An 8,722-nucleotide genomic window follows, 5' to 3' on the forward strand; every position below is an offset into this window, starting at 1 on the left:
TCGTTTAACTGCATGCTTTGTATATTTTGATTTCTTCAGACTCATCAGTTGTCAAGGATTTCCATGAAATAGGTAGCTACCTAATACTCCCTCCGATTATAAATATATGTCGTTTTAGATTTATGCACAAAGATTAAAAAAATAGATTAAATGATCTTGTTACCTCTTATTTATTCTGCATTGGAAAAGATAACTTATTTATTTGTGAGAGTGATAGCATTTTTTAAACAAAGGTAAGAAAATAACAAAAGAGAAAAAAGTACATAGAAATTTGAGAATGACTTATATTTAAAGAATAATTAAGAAGACTAAAACGATCTACATTTACAATCAGAAAGAGTATGAACATGCATGATGTTGCAACCGTGATTTTATATTGTGGTGACCATAGAGAAACTGCTGTCACTTCCAAGACTAGGGAGCCCAGCTTGCAACCTACTCCCATGATCCCATCCCGTAGCGGCATTGCGTTCCACCTTTGCACCACACTCGATGGACAGACGCACGCTTTCCTCAAAGCAAACCCACTTCAAGACTCCATCCCCAGGCCCGGTTCCTCTCTCTCTCTCTCTCTCTCCTCTTCGCGCCTATATAAACCCAGAAGAGGATGTATGCCCATTCATCTTCTCTACAGCATCCCCAGGCCCGGTCTCTCTCTCTCTCCCTCCCTCCTCGGGTGTTCTCCTTGTGTTTGGTGAGAAGGTCCTTGTTGGAGAAGCAGGGCACGTGCAGAGACGCACCGGAGCACGTGCGATCGGTCAGAACGAGCTCTCTTGCTCCTGCACGCGCTCCCCTTCTCCACCATGGCCTTCTCACCACCTCCCTATCTTGCCGCGCGCGCTTCATCGACCTTAGGTCGACGAGACTTCTGACAGCCGACTGGTGAGCCACGGCGAACCTTAGCTGCCTGCAGTTTCGTAGAGCACCGGAGCAAACAGCATTTGGCACATTCTCTCTCTCTCTCTCTCTCTCTCTCTCTCTCTCTCTCTCTCTGCATTTATACAAGTGCTATACATATATATGTCTCAGACTTTTAATTAGTAACTGCTCGTAAATTAGTTATTACACTCTTTCCGAACGGAGCATATATTCCTGGCATTAGGTTGTTGCAGAATTGCTGTTCCAGTGGAAACTGAAAGATTCAGAGCTACTACTTATTTCTGCATCAAGATTATTATACCCGTTTTATAAGATCAATATGTTAGCTTTCATCTAGCGATATTAAAAATATATTTTGGGAGATCATGACTAACAGGTGTCCTCTCTTCAAATTGATCGTGCATGTGTAAACCGAACGGAAGCAACAGAGCAAGAGAAAACATGAGTACATTGAGAAAAAACTAAATAGTGTCTCTCTGCTTAATCCGAAAGAACACACGTCAATTTGAGGAGAATGCGTCGTATAATATGCAAATTATGAAAACTAAACTGCATATTCATGCATGCAAATGTCGGTTCTTGCATATATTATACGACGCATTTTTGCAGAAATGGGAAGTGTTGCTCGAGGAAGGCGAGAAGAAGAAGATTGACAAGATCATGGGCGGAATTACCAGCTGGGTACAAGACTTCTCACCTACAGAGATCCTGAAGTCTGAAATAGTCGAGATCTGATCTAGTAGGAGATTCTGTCTGCTCATGGAGAGCCTGTGAATGTAATCCACCAGAGTTCAGTTTATCTTGTTCTGCTGGTGGTGATATTCGTAGCCAAACTTGGATGGTCAGCTGTGAACTTCAGCGCTTTAATTATGTATTCGTCAAAACCTCTTATTGGGTTTCAATAAAAGCTGAGTAATCTCTTTTCTAAAAAAAACAGTTATATAGACTACATAGCTTTGCGTTCATGCACTTCGGCGCCTGTCTAGATCATATCGCTGTTGTTTTTAGATGGTCCCCTGTTAACTACTTGACTGATCGAATACCCTCCTCTTCTTCTGGAGAGAACTCTCCACTCTTTCTGACAACTAGTGCATGGACCAACCGCCAAAGCATCAGAGAGAACCATGCAGATATTATTTTCTACCTTTTAAGAATAAAAAGATATTACTTGCTACTCAGAGAAGGATCTGAATTAATATTTGAAAGCCTATCATGAACTAGCTAGGTATAGAAATATCATGCTTGCACTGGGAATGATTTGTTGTATAAATAGCAGTACCACTTGCCTTGCTAATACATAGATAGAGGTTTGTGCATAAACCTCAATCTGGTGCACAATTGCGAACAAATCTGAAGTCCCAGCTTGAAGCCAGGGGCAGAGCTGGGCTGGCCCAGAGACTATGGCCACTCCATGGGCCTATTGCAGTGTATGAGTTGAGCTACAAGTAGCTTACCCTCACAAGAATCTAAATATGACTAAACCAGTCATCTATCACCTGTTCATAAGTAACGAGTCTCTATACATCAGTCATAAGTGACGATTCATGTTACAACCCGTCACTTATGACTTAGTATAGGTGACGTGTTTTCCTGCGCCAGTCATAAGTGACGGATCGTGATATTACTCATCACTTATAAGAAATAATAAGTGACGGGTAATGTTGTCATCCGTCACTTATTACATAGATCTGTATAAGAGCTGGTCAGTCACTGTGCGAGCCGAACAGTTACGCATCAGTGTCGCCCGTACTATTCTGGCATTTTCTCCGGTTTCGAAAGAGACTCTAATATCTTGTTGATTTGAAATTTGAATTGTTGCTAAGTATTTGAAGGTTTGTATCTTCCTCTTTTCTCTCCTCCTCTAATCTCTATTTGCTAGATTTATTGTGCTTTGAGTTGTAATCGACCGTTTTGCATCTTTACCCAAAATCTTAGTACAAGTGAGTTGTATTTATGTTAGATTTGGTACTAGGTTTGTCTGATCTAACGCAAGATGCCACAAATCTAGTATAATTGTATGAAAATTTTAATCGCATGCTTAACCATGAAATTAAGGTAATTATTAATGAAGAATGAATGTTTTTACATTAATTGTAGATGATGGACAAAAGTTGGATGTGCCGTGAGACCCGGACTTGTCCAGAGTACCTGAGCGAGGCGAAGTATTTCATGAGTGCTGCCTTGGCGGATATGAAAGATCGTGGCAAAACGATAATGTATTGTCCAAGTAACGATTGCAGGAATGATAAGAAGTTCTCGAAACTATACAATGTCTATGCACACTTTTTCATGTGTGGATTTAAAGACAATTATACATGTTGAAACAAATATGGCGAGGAAGACCTTAACGAGGGAGAGATGGAGCGGGGCCTCTATGCCAACAGTGTGAATCAAGGACTTACATCCGGTGAAATGAATCATGATCTCAGGGACGAGGACATACTAGAGTTCAATGATAATGATCTCGAGGATTTTATGGAGAATATGGACCAGATGGTACGGAATGTCAAGTGGCACAACGAGTATAACAATGGTGAGTTTGCTAAATTTCAAGAATTTATGCGGGATTCCAAGACACCCCTTTATCCCAACTATAAGGAGAAGTACATGTGGATATTTGGGAACCTAAAGATTTTACAGCTGAAGGCAACTCATGGTTGGACTGACAAGAGTTTCGAAGTATTGCTGGATCTGCTAAGGAACATGCTATTGGAGGGAAACTTGGTGCCTAAGGGTGTCTACGATGTGAAGAAGATAATTTATCCTTTAGGACTGAAAATAGAAAAATACATGCATATAAGTAGGATTGAATCTTGTTTCGTGGAGAGTATGCAGAGCTGGGTCAATGCCCCGTTTGTGGAACCCATCGATATAAGCGTAGAAATGATGGTGGTGACAGAGACGGAGGTAAGAAAAGTAAAGGTGGTCAACCAAATGTGGTGTGCTATATTCCTCTAATTCCCCATCTGAAGCGTCTATTTGCTAACAGAAAGGAGATCTAATTGGTGCGTTGGTATAAGGAGAGTCGTAAGAATGATGCAATGATACGGCACCCGGTGGATTCCGCTTAGTGGTGAATCATTGATTCCACATTTGGTTGGTTCGCTAAAGAATTGAGAAATATTAAGTTTGCTATGAACACAGATGGTATAAATCTATTCGGTAATATGAGTACCTCACATAGAACTTGGCTTGTTATATTGTTGATCTACAACCTTCCACCCTGACTTTGTAACAAGTGGAAATATGTTATGTTGTTGATCTTGATATCAGGATCAAAACAACCTAGCAACGATATCGATGTGTACCTCAGTCCTTTAGTCGATTATCTTAAGAAACTCTGGTCGGAAGTCGTCGAGGTTTAGGATAAGTACAAGCAAGAGTACTTTACCTTGTATGCCATGTTGTTCATCACCATCAATGGTCTGCCAGCACTTCGTAACTTGTTAGGTCAGAGCAGAAGAAAAGGTGAAACTTGCCCACATTGCTTAGATGACACATGCAGTTTGAGGTTGAACAACTTAAAGAAAATAGTGTACATAAGACATCAATGTTTCCTTCCTAGGAAGCACCCATACCGAAACATGGACAAGCAGTTCAATAGCACAAGGGAGAAAGCATTACCTCCGAGGCATTTCAGTGGGGAAGATATCCACAATCAGGTTAAGAATATCAATATTGTCCTTGGCAAGCGAAAATAATCCTCCAAAGATGATGAACAGTTAGCAATATGAAACAACAAATCAATACTATTTGAGCTAGAGTATTGAGAAAAATTAAATGTTCACCACTCTATCGACAATATGCATGTAAAGAAGAATATCTGTGAGAGTCTGATCGGTACATTGCTCCAAATGAAGGGAAAAAGAAAGGATCATGAGAACGCACGAGTTAACCTTGAAGAAATGGGTTTAAGATCAGAGCTCCATGCACATGATACGGACAAAGGAAAACACCTACCCCTAGCAGCTATCACTCTCTCCAAGAAGGAGAAAAAAGAATTCTACAAGTTCTTGCACAGTGTGAAAGTTCTCTCCGGTTACTTGTCCAACATCGCAAGACTTGTTTCGGTGATAGAGCTAAAAATGAATTATTCCATAATGAAGTCCTATGATTGTCATGTGATGATAACGTCACTGCTAGTTATGTCTATTAGGAACATCCTCCCGATAAAGGTTCGCGAGGCTATCCTGAGACTGTGCCTTTTTTTCAATGCAATTGAACAAAAGGTGTTCGATCCAGACTCGCTAGAGGAGCTAGAAAGAAGACACTTTGAGACTCTATATCTTCATGCTACAATGGCAAGACCTGTGCGTCAGTGAGGGAGAGAGAGTGTGCATGCATGGGTTGGCGGGCGCGGGAGTTGGGCCGGGACACGCAACAGTGGCCCAAGGCATGCCGGGGAGGGGAAAAAGTGCCGGGCCAATTGGCCGACTGGGCTGGGTGGAGAGAAAAAGAGAGAGGGTGGCCCAAGGAGAATAAAATGATTTGGTTTTTTATTGGGGTAAATTCAATTGGATTTATTTGAATTTAGATTTGGATTTGGATTTGTGTTTGGCATAAATTCAAATAAGAGTATCTGAATTGGAATTTGAATGTGAGGCTCTGAGATTTGGAAGAGGATTTGAATTCAAAAAGATTTGAATTCAATTTGGAATTAAGCTGAAAAGAATCTAAGAATAGATTTAAATTTGAGAGACTTTCAAATTCAAATCTCCACTCAAAGAACCATAAAAAAATTAAACCAAATGCATATGATTCAATTTATTGCAAGGATTAATTTAGAATTTAATTTGGTGCTCCTTGGAATAATTAGCCGGATAATATATTTGATTATATATATACAAGTATATATATATATATATATATATTAAAATCTATATTTCCTTGATTTCATTCTTTTTAAATAATTAGGAAAATTTAAATTTGAGTGAATTTTGCTATATTCTAAATGCTTAAAGTTGGGATGTTACAGTAAGTATCTTAGATTTACATTCTTCTACCATTTAATTGCATATCTAACTTATTTATTATATAGAATGGTGGTACAGAAATGCAGAAAAGAGTGTATTGACAATGTAGGATTCCTCTACCCAGCAATTATCGATGAGAGGCTTATCAAAGATAATCCACACGAAACAGAGATCTATGCATGGAAGACTATGGTCAAGCTATAATACAAGATATACATATTTTTACCCTGCAATTTTATGTATGTGTTTTCCAACATGCTCTTTCTACTCTTATGTGTGTGTATGCAGGTTTCACTGGATCCTCTTTGTCATCTAGGCAGACATTAGCAAGATCGTTGTATTTGACTCATAAATGAGACCACAAATACAATTTCAACATGTAATAGACTTGCTAAACAGGTTAAGTCGATCATTTTGTTGCTCTAATAAATTTCAATTCTATTGAATCTAAGTCTAGTAATACTAAATAATGTATTAGGCATTCGTACGATATTGTATGGATACTGTTTGATTCTATTCATCCTTCATTGTCTCAAATTCCTACAAAATGACTAGTTTCATGTCGCTGATGTTTCGTATCTTTTTTTAGTGTAACAGGCAGACACATAGCAATAATTTATATGACTTCTATATATGTGAGTTCATACACACATTTACCAGAGACAGGGTTCTCCAAGGTGATGCATAGGCATATAAATACATATAGATGCGAGCTTCTCAGTTTCTACACGTGTTATGTAGGATTAATTTCTTCAATTCTTCTAATGACAGCTAATCAAGTTGAACACAAGTAAATTTTTGCAAAATCACCTCAACGTCATTCAAGAATAGTTTATCGGGTTCATCAATGATGAAGTGATAAGTCCAAAAGGCGAGTTTTATGAGCCGGCATATAAAGTTGCACCTTCAATGAGCACTCGGGACTTGCTGAATTCGACAACTTTAGATAGCAAGAGAGGTTGAACTGCTTATTTGTTTCTATTACATGAATGTCTCAAGTGAACTCCGAGATTTTTTAAACAAATTGTGAGTCACAGAGTTTAAGCTCTGTCCCACCAACTAAGAAATATTTGTAAATGACATGTCAATTGTGTATGTATATATGTGATTTGTCAATGAAATGTGTCGAGCTACAAAGATATGTGATAATTTGTGTATGTATATGTGCTTGTGTATATATATATATATATATATATATATATATATTATTTTTTAAATATGCTTTTGTCGATAATAACTAGTTTTGGGCGGTGGCCTGGGATAATCACTGCCAGTTTATATAATAGAATGTCAATGATAATCCAACTATCACTGCCGGTACATAAATTATCAGTGATAGTTAGATTATCACAGCCGATTCATGTAATGAACCGGCAATGATATATATAAACACTGTCAGTTCTGTAACTGGCAGTAATGACGTTTTGAATCGGTAGTGCTGCCATTTTTTATAGTAGTAGAAGATGGACCACTGTTGAGACGATATTGCCCCATTTTTCAGACTCTGATTCGTAGAGGCATGCGCATGCAAGCTTGCACTGCTCATTGCTGAATACCGTGACCAATTCTAGCCACCAACCGGTAGTGATAGTTCATCAAGTATCATTATCGGCTCGTGTTATGAACCAGCAGTGATAATAGGTATCACTGTCAGCTCGTCTGACAAGCCGGCAGTGATAAAAGATGATAGTTTATTTTAATAAATTCATAATTTTTTCATATAAAATTAGATGGAGAAAAACTTTACATAAAAATTGTAGCCCTCGACGAGATATATAACTTTGTAGTTGAAAACTTTTTAATTTGATGTCATTTAAATACCTAAATAATCTTAACAATGTTTCAGCTATGGTTGATGACAGCTCATCTTAAAATATTCATAACTTTTTCATACGTAGTCGGATAGAGACAAACTTTATATGAACATTGTAAAACTCGACGAGATGTACAATTTTATAGTTGATAATGTTTTCATTTAAGGTCATTTAGATATCCAAATAGCCATTCAAATGTTTGATCAGAAGATGTTAAAAGGATTAATTTTGCTATTGTACTCAAGAACGAATGAGAGGTGAGATGATTAGAGGGGTCACGCGTGCGTAGCTTCTAAGGTGAGGGCGTGAGTTCGAGTCCTAGAACTCATGCGATAAAAAAGTCAATGAGCAGTGACTAGGGTCAAGGGCAAGTGGTCGAGGGTGAGGTCAAAAAAATATTTTTTGTTTTTAAAAAAAATGTTGAATCGAGGTCGACTATTATTGCCTATTAAGCCTTCAGCTAACATTGATAACCGACTATCATTGTCGGCTGAAAGCTTAAGCCAGCTAACAGTGATAACCGACTATCATTGTCGGCTGAAAGCTTAAGCCGACAATAATAACTCCTTCACTACCGGTCCTCGAACTGACAATGATAGTCATTGCCGACTGAAGCCTTCAACCAATAGTGATAACCAACTATCATTGTTGGCTGAAGGCTTCAACCAATAATGATAATTCCTTTATTGTCGGTCCTCGGACTGACAATAATAGTCAAGACTATCACTACTCGTTGTCTATTGCTGGCTCTAAAACCGATAGTAAAGATCACTTTAGAGCCGCAGTGAATCCACTTTACGTGGTAGTGTCAATTTATACAAACTATCAAGTATTATATATAAATTTGTAAACTCTTTCTCATCAAGTATCAAACTTTAGGTCTACTTATATGTATCTTATCAAGTTACAATTTTCTTTTAGCAGTAAATGACGCTTTCATCACATTCAGATGCATGTCATAACTTTGTTAATTTCCAAACTTCCCATCTCTCTTTCCGTAGGCATGGTGGGAGTGTGTGTGATCATCATGCATGCAGCATGCATCTGCGAGTTCTG

This window comes from Phragmites australis, chromosome 9 (assembly GCF_958298935.1).
Source record: "Phragmites australis chromosome 9, lpPhrAust1.1, whole genome shotgun sequence".
NCBI classification, from domain to species: domain Eukaryota; kingdom Viridiplantae; phylum Streptophyta; class Magnoliopsida; order Poales; family Poaceae; genus Phragmites; species Phragmites australis.